Source organism: Nicotiana tomentosiformis, chromosome 6 (genome assembly GCF_000390325.3).
Source record: "Nicotiana tomentosiformis chromosome 6, ASM39032v3, whole genome shotgun sequence".
Taxonomy (NCBI): Eukaryota; Viridiplantae; Streptophyta; class Magnoliopsida; order Solanales; family Solanaceae; genus Nicotiana; species Nicotiana tomentosiformis.
In genome coordinates this window covers 126170810-126191103 of record NC_090817.1, presented here as the reverse complement: position 1 = coordinate 126191103, position 20294 = coordinate 126170810, and the positions used below count along the sequence as shown (strand labels likewise).

Below are 20294 nucleotides of genomic sequence, written 5' to 3'. Positions count from 1 at the left end.
TTGCCCGAGGGGCTGTTTATGATTTCATCATTTTTGCTCACCTTTGCATTGAGCCTTTGGTTGAAAAACTGTTGGAAAGATGTCTTTAAATGATTTTCTTTTTACTGGAACTGTGTTTAAACGAGATGTTTGATTCAAATCGTGATTTTTAAAAGCATGTGGTATTTTACTGAGATTTCCTGATATGAACGTTATATGCTTTATTGCTCGTCACTACTGCTCAGTCTTTATTTATTGTTGTTACTTACTGAGTTGGCGTACTCACGTTACTCCCTGCACCTTGTGTGCAGAATCAGGTGTGGCTGGACACGGTAGCGGTTATTGAGTGTTCTGGTTGCAGATTTTCTTGGAGATAGCAAGGTAGCTGTTTGGCGATTGCGGCCCCTGCTCTTCTCCCTCTTGTCTTCCTCTAGTTGTATTTAGCTATTTTCCAGGCTGAGTTATCCTTGACGTTGTTAGACTGATCGTAGTAGATGCTCATGACTAGTGACACCCCGATGTCGGGCTTTTCTTTTCCGCACATCTGTTTTTCTTTGATTTAAACTCTTTAATTGGAGGTTTTATGTTAAATAAACTTGAAATTATCTTTGAAATGAAATTATCGTTTTACTTTGGAAATGAGTTGGCTTGCTTAGTTCCACGATAGGCGCCATCACGACAGGTTAGGTTTTTGGGTCGTGACACTTTTATTAAGTTTTCACGAACATTCTGAATCGCCAGCCACAATCACACACGCGACCTCCTACCGGGTATCAAGTAATATTCCTCGCAAAAGCTTCATCAACATCACGCCACCGCTAGCTGCACACAGGAGATAACCCACCTGTGGAATCCCTTACCAATATCTCCCAATGACACTGCACTGAGTGCAATGACCATGAAATCCGTAAATTCTCCTGAGTTCATGCTCGCCCACCATAGTATAAGTCTGCACTTTCCCTATTGACATCAATTGTACGTCAACAATACCTTCTGAACTCAAGTCATATTGCACCTGGCATGATAATCAGATCTTCACGCCTCTATTCATTTCAAACACACTCCTTTCTGCCATATTCAATTTTCCTTTGTATACTAAGCATCACTCCAAATAGAGTTTGCAGGCCGTTTCACATACTAACACGATTCCAAACCATTCTACACTTTCTTAAGGTGCACGACTACCCTACCATTGAATTCATATGCCAATCTGCCACTCTTACTTCGGTTAAATCATCTCTTTTAAGAAATTTCTCAACCTTTACTTCTCCTACTTGACCTGCTAGTACTTCAACCACCGTGAAACACTTCCCGTCATATCTTCCCTCGTACTTTGCTACCCAACTGCTGCATCAAATCGAAATGTATCTCTGTCGCACCTGAACCAATAAAATATTACCGACTCTAAGTCTCTTCGAAGATTATCTTTCTCGAACCATCAACATCAAAAATACCCATTCGCAATCACAATTACTACACAATCACTTACTCTTCTTGAGTCCAAACTCATTGACAAGACATGAGGATTTAATTTTTCCCAAAATTTAACAACGTGAAAGATCCTTCAAAATATTCACACTCGAGACTGTACGTCACATCAAAATAAAATTCAAGCCCCCAATGGCCTTCCTTTACATTTCAAGGAAACACTTCTCGTCACATTCAAATCGTCTTAACACATCCCGCAGTTACATCATACTCATCACAAATCCATTCCACCGTTCATCGAGCCACGAATTCCACTCATAGGGGTATTACCGGACATATGAATCCAAATGTACAGGTTACAACTGAAGCTACCGAGACAAAACTACGGTTTAAACCTGGACTCAAGTCCTCCAGACTAGCCCATCACCAAAACACATAATACACACCTCGAACCTCGTTCATAGAATCACAAGCCGGCGATGCACAACTGATACCGAGCGCTTATGTGCGCATATGAATGCGTGGAAGGAATTTAAAGAGTTATGTTTCAAGCTGAATCAATTCTGCATGATAGAATACAAGAAAGTAAAATTTTCCTAAGGGTTCTGCAGCCTCTCGAAGATAAGTACAGACGTCTCCGTACCGATCCGCAAGACTCTACTAAACCCGCACATGACTCGTGAGACCTATGTAACCTAGGCTCTGATACCAATCTGTCACGACCCAAAACTAACCCCTATCGTGATGGCGCCTATCGTGGAACTAGGCAAGCCGAATCATTTCCAAAACAAACCGATATTTTAATTTTGAAGATAATTTCAAAGTTATTTAACATAAAACCTCCATTTAAAGAGTTCAAATCAAAGAAAATCAGAAGTGCGGAAAAGAAAAGCCTGACATCGGAGTGTCACTAGTCATGAGCATCTGCTACAATCTGTCTAACAATATCAAGGCTAACTCAGCCTGGAAAATAGCTAAATACAACTAGAGGAAGATAAGAGGGAGAAGAGCAGGGGCTGCGATTGCCAAACAGCTACCTTGTAAGAAAATCTGCAACCAGAACACTCAATAACCGCTACCGTGTCCAGCTATACCTGAATCTGCACACAAGGTGCAGGGAGTAACGTGAGTACGCCAACTCAGTAAGTAACAATAATAAATAAATACTGAGCAGTAGTGGCGAGAAATAAAGCATATAACATTCATATCAGGAAATCTCAGTAAAATACCACATGCTTTTAAAATCAGGATTTGAATCAAACATCTTGTTTAAACCCAGTTCCAGTAAAAATAATTTAAAGATATTTTTCCAACAGTTTTTCAAATGAAGGCTCAATCCAAAAGTGAGATAAAATGATGAAATCATAAACATCCCCTCGGGAAAAACATCACTCATATATAGCCCCTCGGGCAAACCTCACAGTCACTCGTGCCACTCGAGCATACCTCACAATCACTCTTGCCACTCGGGCATACCTCACAATCACTCTTGCCACTCGGGCATACCTCACAATCACTCATGCCTCCCATTCACTCAGCACTTGGCACTCGCACTCATTAGGTACCTGCGCTCATTGGGGGTGTGTACAGACTCCGGAGGGGCTCCTTCAACCCAAGCGCTATAATCTGCACGGACAACTCACGTGCGATAATAATAAAGTATGCTGCAGGCGGACAGCCCCAATCCACACTCATCCTCACAAATCAGGCCCTCAGCCTCACTCAGTCATAAGTATGCTGCAGGCGGGCAGCACCGATCCACACTCATTCTCACAAATCAAGCCACTCGGGCATTTCAGTAAAATAGGGCATTCGGCCCAAAACATTTATATGCATCAAAATAGAGTCATAAAACTGAGTTATGCGGTAAATAAGTGTAACCATGACTGAGTATAAAATTTTCAATCCAAAAACAGTGAGAGGATGGTAAGAAACAGCCCCTAAGGATCCAAACCGCATTGGCGCAAGGCCCAAACATGGCATTCGGCCCAATTTATAGAAAATCTTTCTAAAACATATAAGTATCAATGGTTTTAACAAAGTATGCAACTTTACAGTTGCTACGGGACGGACCAAGTCACAAATCCCCAATAGTGCACGCCCACACGCCCGTCACCTAGCATGTGCGTCACTTCAAAATAATAGAATGATACGAAATCCGGTGTTTCATACCCTCAGGACTAGATTTACAATCGTTACTTACCTCAATCCGAGCAATTCTTTATTCCAATAAGCCTTTTCCTCGCGATTCGGCCTCCAAATGCCTCGAATCTTAGTCAAAATAATTCGATACAATCAATACGAGCTATAGGAATCAATTCCATATGAAAATGCCAAATTTCACAAATAAATCCGAAATTAACTCAAAAATTAACAGTGGGGCCCACGTCTCGGAACCCAACAAAAGTTATAAAATATGAACGCTCATTCAACCACGAGTCCAACTATACAAAATTTTTTAAATTCCGAGTCCGATTCGGCCTTCAAACCCTCAAATCAATTTTTGAAACATTTCTATTCTAATCCCCCAAATCATGAAATAAGTGCTGAAAATAATGTTAGATTCATGAATAACGGACCAAATCAAGTTAAGATCATTTACCCCCAGTCCAATTTGTGAAGTTCGCCTCTGAAAATCGCTCAAACCGAGCTCCCCAACTATTTTTATGTCAAAAATGGCCAAAAGACCCGTTTATAGAGCCTCTGACGTTTTCGAGCGTCACAGGTAGCGTGGGGCGCTGCCTGTGGCGCAATTTCCAGTACCCTTAAATATCCCAGCGCCAGGGCTAGCGCCCCATGCTACCCTGGGCGCTCGCGGCGATCGAAAATCTTTTTCGATACGGAAATGGGCATAACTCTCTCATACGATGTCCGAATTCGATGATTCTTTTTGGTATTGCTCAGAAATTTCAATACGGATCTAATTCTTCAATCAAATATTAATTTGGAACTCATTTGCTTAATGTGATACCACTTATTCTCGAAGAAACGACGTCGGAACATTCTACATTCGATTCCGAAACTTAGCAAATCAAGTCTGATTGACCTCACATTTTGCACCTAAGTCATAAATGACATAATGGAGGTATTTCAATTTTTAGAATCGGATTCCGGCCCTGATATCAAAAAGTCAATTCCCTGGTCAAACTTCCAACTTAAATTTTTATTTTAGAGACTAAGTGTCTCATTCCACTCCGAAACCACTCCGCACCCGAAACAACTAACCCGGTATATTATATTATAGCTTAAGAGCATAAAGGAAACAGAAATGGGGAAAACGGGGCTATAACTCCCGAAACGATCGGCCGGGTCGTTACAATTTGGTAGTACTGTTAACTGCTTTTGTTTTTCCATTCTGGGACAAGAATAATTACCAACTCATGTTGCTACAATTTATCGTGAATTCTTTTGCCTGATAAGGTTCAACATAAAGTGACCAGTCATTACATACAATAAGAATGTATGCAATTAAGAAGATAAAACATCAGGCTACCATACTCTTTAAGGAATCATTTTAGTGTTTAGTGAAGCTTAGTTTTTTTTTAAAATCAAAATGCTTACTAAAAGACCCTTTATAGGTAGATGGTTTTCCACTCTGCTTTTTTCTGGTTCTTGGTCTAGAATATGGAAATTCTGTGATAGTTGTTCCTTTGGAAGAGCTCGTTAGGAGTCAGCCAACCAATGAGCAAGGCCAGCCAATTATGCCATCGGAGGAAGAAACTCTCCCATATTGGTTGAACATGGTTGGATGAGTGTATAAGGGTAGAGCATACGGCCTTTCCTCCGAGCGCAACTATCATCGCCTCGAGTGTGGACTACAAGGTATATACTTTTTTGTTAATAACCTCTTCTTTTTGTTAGCTGTGTTTCGGGGGCTGTTATTGGCAAAGATTACCAGCGTTTCACTAATGTTTGAGAACATATATGAAGCAAATGTTTTACTATATAAAGTGCGTAGTTGTGGAATTAAGTACATTTTGGTTATATTTAGATTCTGCACTTCTGTTTTAGGCAGTGATGCAAACTTATATAAAATTTTGCACTTATGATAATTGTAGTAGGATTTGTTTAGATTCTGCACTTCTGATAATTGTAGTAGGATTTGTTTTGGTTCTCCCAAAGAGTTTGAGAAGGCAATTTATACAAGCAGTTGAAGAAGCAGATGAAACTTCTAAGATGCTGAGCTCATAGGGTCCATTCCATGTGCTAGCAAGTTGCAACATATTGTAACATCAATGAATGCAATATCTAATTAATCTTTTCCAGTCGTTCCATTATAAAAAATTATTTCTATTTGTTACTCTCTTCGAATCGTATTAACGAAATTCATAGTATGAGGGTTAGATTATTTAATTTTCTATGTGAATTTGGATATAGATTCTTTAATTTTTTAAAATAAACTTTACACATTCTAAAATAATATAGTATGAAAGTACTATACTGAAGCCAAAAAAAAGTACTATGTCTATGTATATTACAATAATTAATAGCTTAAGATATTGAAATAACACTTAAAATGATAGTTAAGGAAAAATTTCTTTAAATAGAACACATGGAATAGAATTTTATATAAGTTTGCACCTCTATTTAAATTATACTATTTCCTGTCAAACCGTAAATTGCAAATATTGCATCGTATTGTTCAAGTATTGTAGTTGTTTTCAGTAGATCTGACTTTTTATGTGTTAAATGTAAGTCAAAGATGTAATTTTGATGACAAAAACAATGTTGTTTGAGCTCAATTTTTCCACACGTGTGTCTCAATTATAGCCATTCTTAGTGGGGTTTGTTTTGTTTTCTAGATCTTCAAATTTTCCTCTATTTAATGATGCTATTGTGAAATCTGCTAAGAGGAGATTGGTAATTATTTAAAGATCTCATTCTTGATTTTTTCTAACATTACTTGAATTTATTAACTCGTTTTGTTTCATTTGCAGAAAGCTGCTCTTAAGAGACCCGTGAAACGTGGTGAAGTTTGGAAGAAGACCCACACAAAAAGCAAAGTCGGGAAAGAAGCTTGGGTGTATAAGGGTAGAGTATACGGCTTTTCCTCCGAGCGCAATTTTTATCGCCTCGCGTGTGGACTTCAAGATATATACTTTTTGGTTAATAAGCTCTTTTTTTTGTTAAGAAACTCTAAGGTTTGCAAATACTACTTTATAGGCTATCCTTTCCAGCTAAATATTTTAAGTCTTCTATGAGAACCCTTAGAGATATTGTCACGACCCGAAATTTTCTACCGACGAGACCGTGATGGCGCCTAACATTTCACTTGCCAGGCAAGCCAACGTCAGAGAATCATTAAACCAATTCCTTATTTCCATTCAGTAAATAACAATAATTGACTAAAATAAAATATAATAAGTGCGGAATATCAAACACTGTACTAATTACTACCACCCGGATCTGGAGTCACAATTCACGAGTATTCTAGAATTTTACTACAAGTAATAGTCTGAAAGAAATATAACTGTCTGAATGAAAGAAAACAGTAGGACATAAAAAGATAGACAGGGACTTCAAGGTCTGTGAACGCCGACAGATCTACCTTGAGTCTCCGGACAATGGACCAATAGCAAATCTCAATCAACTTGAGTCGGTATCAAAATCTGCACAGAAAGTACAGAGTAAAATCTCAGTACAACCGACCCCATGTACTCGTAAGTGTCGAGCCTAACCTCGACGAAGTAGTGACGAGGCTAAGGCAAGACACCTACAAATTAACTTGTACAATTTAACAGTGTATACGCAAATAACAGGAATGAACAACTAAACAGGAAATGTCGGGAGGGGAAACATACTGAGGTGAATATAAGATAAAGAACTACAACAGAATAATCACCGGAGGAGTCAATATACCATGAATCAACAGGAATAGTGAATACAGTAAAGAAAAATGCACGGCATCACCCTTCGTGCTTTTACACTCGATATCACCATAAAATTTATAGAAACGGCACGGCATCACCCTTCGTACTTTTACTCTCATATCATGGCACGGCATCACCCTTCGTGCATTAACACTCACAATATGGCACGGCATCACCCTTCATGCATTAACACTCATAATATGGCACGACATCACCCTTCATGCATTAACACTCTCCATTACTATAATGCAATGCGTAAATAACAACAGGGAGATAGAATAACAAGTACAAACCTTACTTCAATATTTGGTTCCATAATATCAATCTCAACTTGAAATAAAAACTCAATTATTACCAGAAAATTCCGTAAACATGATAAGAACGATAATTTGAACAACACTAGTATAACATGTAGCAATTTGGCATAGGAATGAGACAATATCAGAAAAATAGAGAAACATGGAAAAACAGGTAAATTGGCGGTACATAGGTACTCGTCACCTCACATATACGCCGCTCACATGAATTTCACTTAGCAAATAATCTAAAGTTCCTAATTCCCTCAAGTCAGAGTTAGACACAACACTTACCTCGCTCCGAAGGCCACTTAATTCTCAATCACAGTTTTTCCTTTGGAATTCACCTCCAAATAGGGGTGTTCAAAATCGAACCAAAACCGAAAACCGAACCGAAACCGAAGCTTAATGGCTTATTGGTATCGGTTTAACGGTTTAACGGACGGGGAACGGATTAAAATTTTTTTATTAACGGCTTATCGGTTTGGGGGCGGATTATTCAATTTTCTTAACGGATAATCCGTTAACCCGTTAAGAATATATATATATATATATATATATATATATATATATATATATATATATATATAAATCCTTCTTCCACTACTAGTACTCTATCTATTACTAATTTACTATTAAATATTTAGTTATAATTTATTATTCCAGTTAGTTACTATTAGATAATTTTGATGTCATGTGTTATACCCGGTGTTCTCTTCTATTTCTTATAATAGTTATAAGTTGTTAATAGGCTCATCCCCAGAGATGATTCTACTGGGAAATAAGCTGGAATGTAGCTCTATATTTCTTCTATTTAGCTCTTTTCTTAGGTGCCATATTCTATAGACTGGAATGTAGTCTGTTGAGCATAGAAATTTTATTTTGAGTCACAGCAGTCAGCAAACAATCCGATAAACCACCCGATAAGAGCTAAACCGATACCAATCCGCTCGATATCTTATCGGGTGGCCAGCGGATTAATATATTTAAAAGCCGATAACCGATAAGCCAAACCGTTAAGAGCAAATAACCGCCCAATCCGCCCGATAAGCAGCCCTACCCCCAAATCACCCATATCTATTAAAAAATGACTTAATAATATCAAATATTGCTAAAGGAATCAATCATGTTGCATAAATTAAATTTTCCAATTTTTCCTCCAAAAGTCGAAGAATCGACCCCGGGCCCGCTTGGTCAAAACCCGAGGTTCGGACCAAAATCTTTTTACCCATTCACCCACGAGCCCGAATATGTAATTAGTTTTAGAATCCGACCTCAATTTGAGGTCTAAATTCCCAAATTCCCAAAATCCCTATATTCTACCATAACCCCTAATTCTACCATGAAAACTCTAGATTTTAGGTTAAAAATTCATGAAATGTAATGGGTAATAAAAAGAAAATGGTTTAGAATCACTTACCAATAATTTGGGGAAGGAATGACTCTTGAAAAATCGCCCCTCACCGTTTGGTTTTTTGAGAAAAATGAGTTTTTTGGTAAAAATCCCGTTTTGGATTTTGTTAAGTGATGGGCGACAGTGTTCATCGCGTTCGCGGGAGCACTATCGCGTTCGCGAACTGTATGGGCTGCCAAGCCTTCGCGTTCGCGAGGCAATGCTCGCGTTCGCGTAGGCTACCCTTCCCTGGTCTTCGCGTTCGCGAGACATTGCTCGTGTTCGCGATGAAGAAAAGGCTAACTCCCCCTCCCCAGTGCCTAATGCTACACGTTCGCGAAGGGTAACGCCCCCATTGCATCGCGACCAAGCCTTCGCGTTCGCGAAGAAGAAATCCTCAGCTGCCCAATTTACTCTTCGCGTTCGCGAGAGTACCTTCGCGAACGTGAAGAAGGACATGCCAGAACACAGATTCTGCAGAAAAACCAGATTTTCAAAGTCCAAAACATCACGTGACCTATCCGAAACTCACCCGAGCCCTCGGGGCTCCAAACCAAACATGCACACAAGTCTAAAAACACCATACGGACCTGCTCGCGCGATCAAATCGCCAAAATAACACCTAGAACTCTAAATTTAGCACCAATTCAAATGAAATTCTCAAGACACTTTAAGATTTCTATTTTCTCAACTGGACGTTTGAATCACGTCAAATCAGCTCCGTTTCTCACCAAATTTCACAGACATGTCTTAAATATCATAATAAACCTATACTGGGCTCCGAACCAAAATACGGACCCGATACTAACAATGCCAAATATCAATCAATTCTTAAAAACAAATAATTTCCAAACTTTTAATTTTTATCAAAAAATCATAACTCAAGCTAGGGACCTCCAAATTTGATTCCGGGCATACGCCCAGGTCCCATAATTCGATACAGACCTACCGGGACCGTTAAAATACGGAGCCGTGCCCGTTTACCAAAAATGTTTACCAAGTCAACTAAAATCAACTTTTAAGGCAAAAATTCTTATTTTCATTAGTTTTCAACATAAAATCTTTCTGGAAACCTGCCCATACTGCGCACGCAAATCGAGGAGGGTAAAAATGAGATTTTAAAGCTTAAGAGCGCAGATTCGAGTTCTAAAATATAAGATGACTTTTTGGGTCATCTCATTCTCCACCTCTAAAACAACCGTTCGTCATCGAACGGACATAGAAAAATACTTGGGCTGGTGAAAAGGTAGGGATATCTACTCCGCATATCGGACTCGGACTCCCAAGTAGCTGCCTCAATAGGCTGACCTCTCCACTGCACTCGAACTGAAGGGTAACTCTTTGACCTCAACTGACAAACCTGCCGGTCTAGAATGGCCACCGGCTCCTCCTCGTAAGTCAAATCCTTGTCCAACTGGACAGAGCTGAAATCTAACACGTGGGACGGGTCACCATGATATTTTCGGAGCATAGACACATGGAATATTGGATGAACTGAGGATAACCCTGGAGGCAATGCAAGTCGATAAGCTACCTACCCCATTCTCTCGAGGATCTTAAATGGCCCGATATACCTAGGGCTCAACTTTTCCTTCTTCCAAAATCTCATAACACCCTTCATGGGCGATACCCGAAGCAATATTCTTTCTCCAACCATGAATGCAATATCACGAACTTTACAGTCAGCATAACTCTTTTGCCTGGACCGAGCTATACGAAGTCGATCATGTATAATCTTGACCTTGTCCAAGGCCTCCTGAACTAAATCTGTACCCAATAACCGAGCCTCCCGGGGCTCGAACCACCCAACTGGCGACCTACACCGTCTACCATATAATGCCTCACAGGGAGCCATCTGAATGCTTGACTGGTAGCTGTTATTGTAGGCAAACTCCGCTAACGGCAAAAATTGATCCCAAGAACCTCCAAAGTCAATAACACAGGTGCAGAGCATATCCTCCAAGATCTGAATAGTACGCTCGGACTGCCCGTCCGTATGAGGATGAAATGTTGTGCTCAACTCAACCCGCGTACCCAACTCACGCTGAACTGCCCTCCAAAAGTGCGAGGTAAACTGCGTACCTCGATCAGAAATAATAGACACGGGCACACCGTGAAGACGGACGATCTCACGAATATAAATCTCTGCCAACCGCTCCGAGGAATGGGTAACTGCCACAGGAATGAAATGCGCTGACTTAGTCACCCTATCCACAATGACCCAAACTGCATCGAACTTCCTCTGAGTTCGTGGGAGTCCAACCACAAAGTCCATAGTGATACGCTCCCACTTCCACTCAGGAATATCTAACCTCTGAAGTAAACCGCCAGGTCTCTAATGCTCACACTTTACCTGCTGGCAATTTAGGCACCAAGCTACATAGGCAACTATGTCCTTCTTCATTCGCCTCCACCAATAATGCTGCCTCAAGTCCTGATATATCTTGGCGGCGCTCGGATGAATAGAATACCGGGAACTGTGGGACTCCTCAAGGATCAACTCACGAAGTCCATCCACATTAGGCACACAAATACGACCCTGCATCCTCAAAACTTTGTCATCTCCAACAGTAACCTCCTTGGCACCACCGTGCCGCACTGTGTCTCTAAAGACAAGTAAATGAGGATCGTCATCCTGTCGATCTCTGATGCGCTCAAACAAGGAAGCCGAGCGATTGTACAAGCTAGAACACGGCTGGGCTCAAAAACATCTAACCTCACGAACTGGTTGGCCAAGGCCTGAACATCCAATGCAAGCGGTCTCTCACCAACTGGAATATATGCAAGGCTACCCGTACTGACTGACTTTCTACTCAAAGCATCGGCCACCACATTGGCCTTATCGGGATGATTCAATATGGTGATATCATAGTCTTTTAATAGCTCCAGCCACCTTCTCTGCCTCAAATTGAGTTCCTTTTGCTTGAACAAATACTGCAAGCTCCGATGATCAGTGAATACCTCACATGGCATACCGTAAATATAGTGCCTCCAAATCTTCAGCGCGTGAACAATGGCTGCCAGCTCTAGATCATGAACAAGGTAATTCTTCTCGTGAACCTTTAGTTGCCGTGAAGCATATGCAATAACCTTGCCACCCTACATCAATACCGCACCCAAACCAATACGAGATGCGTCACAATATACTGTATAAGATTCTGAACATGTGGGTAACACCAATACCCGTGTCGTAGTCAAAGCTGTCTTGAGCTTCTGAAAGCTCGCTTCACACTCGTCTGACCACCTGAACGGGGCACCCTTCTGGGTCAATCTGGTCAATGGGGCTGCTATGGAAGAAAACCCCTCCACAAATAGACGGTAATAGCCCGCCAAACCCAGTAAACTACGGATCTCTGTAGCTGATGTGGGTCTAGGCCAATTCTGGACTGCCTCAATCTTCTTAGGATCCACCTGAATACCCTCTGCTGATACAACGTGACCCAAGAAAGCAACTGAACTCAACCAAAACTCGCATTTTGAGAACTTAGAATATAACTGGATGTCTTTCAGAGTCTGAAGAACGATCCGAAGATGTTGCTCATGCTCCTCTCGACTGTGGGAGTAGATCAAGATATCATCAAAAAACACAACCACAAAGGAATCCAAGTAGGGATTGAACACCCGGTTCATCAAATCCATGAATGCTGCTGGGGCATTTGTCAGCCCAAATGACATCACTAGAAACTCATAATGCCCATACCGAGTCTGAAAAGCTATCTTAGGAACATCGGATGCCCTAATCCTCAAGTGATGGTAGCTAGATCTTAAATCAATCTTTAAAAACACCTTGGCACCCTGAAGCTGATCAAATAAATCATCAATCCTCGGCAATGGATATTTATTCTTGATGGTGACTTTGTTCAACTGCCGATAATCTATACACATCCTCATCGATCCATATTTCTTCTTCATAAATAACACAGGTGCACCCCAGGGCGAGACACTACGTCTAATGAAGCACTTATCAAGCAAATCTTGCAACTGCTCCTTCAATTCTTTCAACTCTGGCGGGGCCATGCGATATGGCGAAATGGAAATAGGCTGAGTGCCCAGAGCCAAGTCAATGCAGAAATCAATATCCCTATCGGGTGGCATCCCCGGCAGGTCTGCAGGAAACACCTCTGGAAACTCACGAACAACCGGCACTGAATCTATGGAAGGAACCTCCGCACTAAAATCGTGGACATAAGCCAAATAAGCTAGACACCCCTTCTCGACCATATGTCGAGCCTTCACATAAGAGATAACCCTGCTGGCAGAATGGTCAAGACTCCCTCTCCACTCTAATCGAGGCAACCCCTACAAGGCTATGGTCACCGTCTAGGCATGACAATCTAATATAGCATGATAAGGTGACAGCCAATCCATACCCAGTATGACATCAAAATCAACCATGTCGAGAAGTAGAAGATCTACACGAGTCTCAAGACTCCCAATGGTGACCACACATGAACGATAAACACGATCTACAATAATAGCATCTCCCACAGGTGTGGACACATACACATGAGCACTCAAAGAATCACGGGGCACAATCAAATAGGAAGCAAAATAGGATGACACATAGGAGTAAGTAGATCCCAGATCAAATAGAACTGAAGCATCTCTACTGCAAACTGAAACAGTACTTGTGATAACAGCGTCAGATGACTCAGCCTCAAGCCTGGCTGGGAAAGCATAACACCGGGGTTGGCCCCTATCACCCTGAACTGCGTCCCTAGGACGGCCTCTAGCTGGCTGGTCTCCACCTCTAACGGCCTGACCTCCACCTCTAACTGTATGGCCCCTACCTCTGGCTGCCTGACCCCTGCCTCTGGCTGGCTGAGCAGGTGGTGCAGCAACTGGTGCCAGAAAAATGGCACGAGAACTCTGATGTTGTGAGCTGCCCGTTGCCCGAGGGCAAAATCTAGCAATGTGCCTCGGATCACCACAAGTATAACATAACCTCGGCTGCTGTGACTGCTGACCCTGTTGACCTGAATAGCCACCCTGATAACTCTGGAGTGGAGGTGCACTAATAGGAGCTGGTGGTACACTATAGGCTAGCTGGTCTAAATAATGCATCTGAGGGCCACGACCACCTGAGGCACCGTGGTATGCCTGTAGCGTTGAATGAAACGGCCTGGGAGGATGGCCTCTACCAAAAGTACTCCTGCCTCTAGATGAGGCACCGCTGAACTCACCGAAATGACGAGGCCTCTTGTCAGACCCCTGAACTCCTTGAGTAAGAACCATCTCGACTCATCTGGCGATATTAGCAGCCGCCTGAAAAGAAATCTCACTCCCAGTCTCCTTAGCCATCTGCAATCTGATAGGCTGAGCAAGTCCATCAATAAACCTCATCACCCTCTCTCTCTCGGTGAGAAGCAGAAGAATAGCATGACGGGCCAAATCCACAAAATGGGTCTCATACTGAGTAACCGTCATACTACCCTACTGGAGACGCTCAAACTGACGGCGACGCTCCTCTCTCAATGTGATAGGCAGAAAATTCTCTATGAAGAGTTGAGAGAACTGGTCCCAAGTAAGAGCAGGCGACCCAACTGGTCTGGTCAACAAGTAATCTCTCCACCATTTCTTGGTGGAACCAGTCATCTGAAATGCAGCAAAATCGACCCCATTGGTCTCCACTATACCCATGTTCCGTAGAACCTCGTGACAGCTGTCAAGATACTCCTGGGGGTCCTCTGAAGAAGCACCACTAAAGTGAATAGGAAAGAGCTTGGTAAACCTGTCCAATCTCCATAAAGCCTCAGAAGACATAGCTAGCCCATCTCTGACCTGTGCCGTAATAACCGGCTGAACTAATCCGATTGGCTAAGCTGCTGGAGCCTGATACTGTGGAGCTATCTGCTCCGGAGTGGGAGTGGTAGGACTCCGGGCTCCTTCTCCAGCCTGAGAGACTACTGGTGCCATGGGAAATGCGCCATTCTGGGCAACACTCTCCATAAGGCCCACCAAACGGACCAAAGCGTCCTGAAGTACTGGGGTAGCAATGAACTCCTCTGGAACCTGAGTTGGTCCGACAGGAACAGTCTGGGCTGGAACCTCCTCGCCAATCTCTATCTGAGGCTCCACTGCTGGGGCTGCTTCTCGGGACCTAGGTTGAGCCCTGCCCCTGCCTCGGCCTCTGGCACGGCCTCGGCCTCTGCCCCGCCTAGGAGCTATCACTGGAGGCTCTGGCTGCTGCTCAGCTGAGGAAGCGGTACGTGTTCTCGCCATCTGCGAGAGAATAAGAGTAGAAGAGTTCAATCAGTATTGAGAAAGCAAAATCGCACAATAGAGAAGAATATAAGTGAAACTTGTTCCTAAACTTCATAGCCTCTGGAAGATAAGCACAGACGTCTCCGTACCGATCCTCCAGACTCTACTAAGCTTGCTCGTGAATCGTGAGACCTAGGCAACCTAGGGCTCTGATACCAACTGTCACGACCCAAAATTTTCCATCGACGGGACCGTGATGGCGCCTAACATTTCACTTGCCAGGCAAGCCAACGTCAGAGAATCATTAAACCAATTCCTTATTTCCATTCAGTAAATAATAATAATTGACTAAAATGAAATATAATAAGTGCGTAATATCAAAAACTGTACTAATTACTACCACCCGAATTTGGAGTCACAATTCACGAGCATTCTAGAATTTTACTACAAGTAATAGTCTGAAAGAAATATAACTGTCTAAATGAAAGAAAACAATAGGACATAAAAATATAGACGAGGACTTCAAGGTCTAAGAACGCCGACAGATCTATCTTGAGTCTCCGGACAACGCACATGTATAATTTAACAGTGTATATGCAAATAACAGGAATGAACAACTAAATAGGAAATGTCGGGAGGGGAAACATACTGAGGGAAATACAAGATAAAGAACTACAACAGAATAATCACCGGAGCAGTGAATATACCATGAATCAACAGGAATAGTGAATACAGTAAGGAAAAATGTACGGCATCACCCTTTGTACTTTTACTCTCGATCTCACCATAAAATTTATAGAAACGACACGGCATCACCCTTCGTGCTTTTACTCTCATATCATGGCACGGAATCACCCTTAGTCCATTAACACTCACAATATGGCACAGCATTACCCTTCGTGCATTAACACTCATAATATGGCACGGCATCACCCTTCGTGCATTAACACTCTCCATTACCATAATGCAATGCGTAAATAACAACACGGAGATAGAATAACAAGTACAAACCTTACTTCAACATTTGGTTCCATAATATCAATCTCAACTTGAAATAAAAACTCAATTATCACCAGAAAAATTCATAAACATGATAAGAACGATAATTTGAACAACCCTAGTATAACACGTAGCAATTTGGCATAGGAATGAGACAATATCAGAAAAACAGAGAAACATGGAAAAACAGGTAAATTGGCGGCGCATAGGTACTCGTCACCTCACATATACGCCGCTCACATAAATTTCACTTAGCAAATAATATAAGGTTCCTAATTCCCTCAAGTCAGGGTTAGACACAACACTTACCTCGCTCTGAAGGCCACTTAATTCTCAATCACAACTTTTCCTTTGTAATTCACCTCCAAACCACCCGTATCTATTAAAAATGACTCAATAATATCAAATATTTCTAAAGGAATCAATCATGTTTCATAACTTAAATTTTCCAATTTTTCCTCCAAAAGTCGAAAAATCGACCCCAGGCCCGCTTGGTCAAAACCCGAGGTTCGGACCAAAAAGTTTTTGCCCATTCACCCTCCCGGCCCGAATATGTAATTAGTATTGGAATCCGACCTCAAATTGAGGTCTAAATCCCCAAATTCCCGAAATCCCTATATTATACTGTAACCCTTAATTCTACCATGAAAACTCTAGATTTTAGGTTGAAAATTCATGAAATGTAATGGGTAATTAAAAGAAAATGATTTAGAATCACTTACCAACAATTTGGAAAAGGAATGACTCTTGAAAAATCGCCCATCACCGTTTGGTTTTTGAGAAAAATGAGTTTTTTGGTAAAAATCCCGTTTTGGATTCTTTTAAGTGATGGGCGACAGTGTTCATCGCGTTTGCGAGAGCACTGTCGCGTTCGCGAAGTGTATGGGCTGCCAAGCCTTCGCGTTCGCGAGGCAGTGCTCGCGTTCGCGTAGGCTACCCTTCCCTGGTCTTGGCGTTCGCGAGACATTGCTCGTGTTCGCGATGAAGAAAAGGCTAACTCCCCCTCCCCAGTGCCTAACGCTACGCGTTCGCGAAGGGTAACGCCCTCATTGCTTCGCGACCAAGACTTCGCGTTCGCGAAGAAGAAATCCTCAGCTGCCCAGTTTACTCTTCGCGTTTGCGAGAGTACCTTCGCGAACGCGAAGAAGGACATGCCAGAACACAGATTCTGCAGAAAAACCAGATTTCTAAAGTCCAAAACATCACGTGACCTATCCGAAACTCACCCGAGCCCTCGGGGCTCCAAACCAAACATGCACACAAGTTTAAAAATATCATACGGACCTACTCGCGCGATCAAATCGCCAAAATAACACCTAGAACTCTAAATTTAGCACCAATTCAAATAAAATTCTCAAGAACACTTTAAGATTTCTAGTTTCTCAACTGGACGTCTGAATCATGTCAAATCAGCTCCGTTTCTCACCAAATTTCACAGACATGTCTTAAATATCATAATGAACCTATAACGAGCTTCGGACTAAAATACGGACCCGATACTAACAATGCCAAATATCAATCAATTCTTAAAAACAAATAATTTTCAAACTTTTAATTTTTATCAAAAATTCATAACTCAAGCTAAGGACCTCCAAATTCGATTTCGGGCATACGCCTAGGTCCCATATTTCGATACGAATCTACCGGGACCATCAAAGCACGGATCCGGACTCGTTTATTAAAAATATTGACCGAAGTAAACTAAAATCAACTTTTAAGGCAAAAATTCTTATTTTCATTAGTTTTCAACATAAAAGCTTTCCGAAAATCTGCCCGAACTGTGCACGCAAATCGAGGAGGGTAAAATGAGATTTTTAAGGCTTAAGAGCGCAGATGCGAGTTCTAAAATATAAGATGACCTTTTGGGTCATCACAGATATACTTTGTATAACAATGATAAGACCTCAGTTAAGAATTTAAATTTATTGTACTATCGTGATGTCACTCAATATCTGCACATAACTGATTAAAAGTTGCATTTTCATAAGATCTGTAGCCTCCAGTCTGTTATTAGTAAGGACAAATTGGATTTTTAGAGGTATAAGAAAGACGACAAGAGATATAGATTCTTCTTGTGGTCAGAGAGGCTGAAAAGCTAAAGGTGTTTAAGAGGGAGTTATTGGTGCACTCTTTTGACCTTGAGTTTGCTTGGTCACCAAATTAATTTATAACATTCGGCTCCAAGTCATAGTAGAAATTTAGCATCACTAGGAATCAAATGGTTGGACAACTTTCACTTACAATTTGTTGACAATGCTGATCACTCTTTACGGGAAAAGTTAGACAACTTTAGTTTTTCTAGTGTTAATAGTTACGTTTTGTTAGAGCAATTTCAAATTTATCAACTTGCCTGTTACAAAATCAACTCCCTCCATATCATAAGAATTAATTGAACTAGTTAGTTTTAAGTAGTTGAAGATGTTCTCTACCATACTAAGAGTATCCCTATATCTAGTGAAAGTAATATGCTGCTCAAAACTTAACCGAAGTTTCTACTTCATGGTATGTATGGTAGTCGATGTTCCCTAGTTGAAGTTTATGAAGTTAGGTGCTGAATTATTCAATTCTAACTCTTCGTGTATTTTTTCCATTTCTCTTTTTTAGATTACAAGGTATTGGGACATCCGCCATCGTGCAAAATGAGGACCTTGAGGAGATGCGGCGAACAATTCACCAACTTTCTAGGAACTATGTGGATGAACGAGAAAAAAGAAAGCATGAAGAGAAGATTAGAGACGCACTTAGGAATGACATCGACTCCCTCAAGGCTCAAGTGAACCACTTAATCGGTCTGCCCCGCTCTCCGCCAAAAAGCCACATTCATAAAGAGGATGAAAGTGATGGAAATAATATAAATGATGAAGAAGATGAGGGGGAATCCGAAGACGAGGAGTGATTTTATGTTTGGTTGGATGTTAACTTTGAATGTTACATTTTGAAGTTTGGTTGGATAGTTTTGATGTTTGATGGGATAATTTGGATGTTTGGATAGTTTATAAAGTTTTGTTGTTGTTAAGCTGAGTTTTGTTGTGGTTGCATTTTTGTTTCTATTATAATGTTCTGGCTGGCAAGTCTATTGTAATATTCTGGCTGGCAGGTGGTGCAACAAAAAATAGGCACTCCCTGGCAAAAATGTACCAGATTTACCGAGGGACTTACTGACAAAGTCCGTCAGAATAATTATTCATTTTCCATCCAGCATTCTTAATTAGTGAGGGAGTCCGTCGGTAGTCTTGAACCAAATTTTTAAATTTTGTTGAAAATACCGACGGATATCCATCGGAATATGAATTTATTCATATTTTAGATTACTAAATTAAAATTCTAAACTTACCGATGGTGTCCGTCGGTATTATTAAATTATTATTTTTAATTTACCGACGGACATCCGTCGGTATTGATATTATTAATATTATATTATTTTATAATATACCGACGGATATCCTTTGGTAATTACTGACGGATTCTGTCAGTTTATTTTACCGAAGAAGGATTTACCTACCAACCACTTACCGACGGACTTCCGTCGGTAAAGCCTTGTTACCGAGAGACGTCCGTCGTTAATTGACGTCGGTAAACATGTGATTTTTAGTAGTGTATTGGATTATATTTACCGCAATATATTTTCTTGCACGAACAACTGTATGTTGCACTTTCAAGAGTGATATCAAGATCGACAACAAGAGTTCTGATTAAGGCAGAGCAACCAACGAATTAGGAGGAAACATAAACAAAAAAAAATATTGTCCACAAAGAAATGTTCGTTAAGATACCATCACAATATATACTTTTAAACTATAATATATAATTATCTAACTAGCATGACAAAATTGATCATTTGTGTAAGTTTTGATGATGTCCTTTTATTTTAAATATTATTCTAATGTAATAATATTTTTCGGCATTTAGATGATTGTTGTAATATTATACAAAAAATTTCTCTCATTAATTAAATTTTATTATTCCTTCATATAAATAAATATTTAAATCAACACGTGTCATTATTAACGTGCAACATAGGTATTAGTTTTCTGAAAATTTGTTTTGACACGCCCTGCCTCATTAAGACTTTGCCCCGCCCTGCCCCATTTGCCATCCCTACCGATCAGGGTGGTGGGTCATAAG

The 20294-nt window shown here is 41.0% G+C and overlaps 1 long non-coding RNA gene across 1 annotated transcript; it reads left to right on the top strand.

The window, feature by feature from the left end:
• Positions 1–5103: 5103 nt before the first annotated feature.
• On the top strand, positions 5104–19185 carry LOC138895005 (uncharacterized). Its single transcript, XR_011409195.1, has 2 exons — positions 5104–5229; positions 18782–19185. It is a non-coding gene; the product is annotated as an uncharacterized lncRNA (long non-coding RNA).
• The last annotated feature ends 1109 nt before the right edge of the window (positions 19186–20294 follow it).